We start from the raw sequence: 941 nt of genomic DNA, 5'->3' as shown, positions 1-941 counted from the left end.
GGGGGGGGGGGGGGGGGGGGGGGTGAGTGAACAAATTAATCTGTGATACCCTTTGCGTGATGTTTCGCGCACGCCGCATTACATCGACGCGAAATAGTTTCGCGCGGAAGTCGCGTGCGAGCCGTAGGAATATCTCGAAATTGCCGGGAAATTGCGCGGTCCTTTCGACGTGGCCGATCTCGGCCGTTTCGACGAGACGCGTTGCTATCCTCGGAAACGGCAATTTCCACCTGCCAAGCTAATTCATCCGCATACAGGGTGTAAATCGCGAGCTCGGCAAGCCTCTCGCGAAAGCTAATAATCCGGAGCTAGCGGCTTGACGAAGTCAGACAGGTGCACGGATTCTCTAATATAGGCCTGAGCGTGGTGGCTTTACGAATCTAATTTTCGGGATCGCGATCCACTGCGCGAGGAATTTCCCCAACCGAAACGTCTCCATCGCGAGAAACCCACGACGGCCCGGCGCAACAATTCAGCCGCGCAAAAATGCACCATAAACAGATATGTGCGCCCGATGATGAACAAGTAACGAGCAGCACTTGCACTTTGGCACCGAGTATTGTCGAATTATTACACGCGCAACAAAACCGGCGAGACGCGAGTTGGAAAAAATATTCGCCGTGGAAAGTCAGTCGATTAAGTAGTACACAGGTGTAATAACATGGTAGTGTTGCGGGGAAGAGAAGTGACGGAATAAGTCGTATCTGTCACCCGAAACATTTCATTTCTCGACTCTATGTATATAAACAAGTATCTATTCAATTCCATGTATCGGCTTGGCCGTTAACTAAATAGTTATTTTTTGTCGAAAATCATACTTTTTGAATATTCACGAAAATGATAGTAATATGCGTATAAGGCTATTATCACTACCATTATAGTGAAATTTAATAAAAAAAGTAGTTTTCTCTCTTCACTATAATTTATTTATAATTGTTTCT

Source organism: Odontomachus brunneus, unplaced genomic scaffold (genome assembly GCF_010583005.1).
Source record: "Odontomachus brunneus isolate Ranch 3 - 2012 unplaced genomic scaffold, Obru_v1 Obru_scaffold_054, whole genome shotgun sequence".
Classification (NCBI taxonomy): domain Eukaryota; kingdom Metazoa; phylum Arthropoda; class Insecta; order Hymenoptera; family Formicidae; genus Odontomachus; species Odontomachus brunneus.
Note: the sequence above shows the minus strand (reverse complement) of the source record.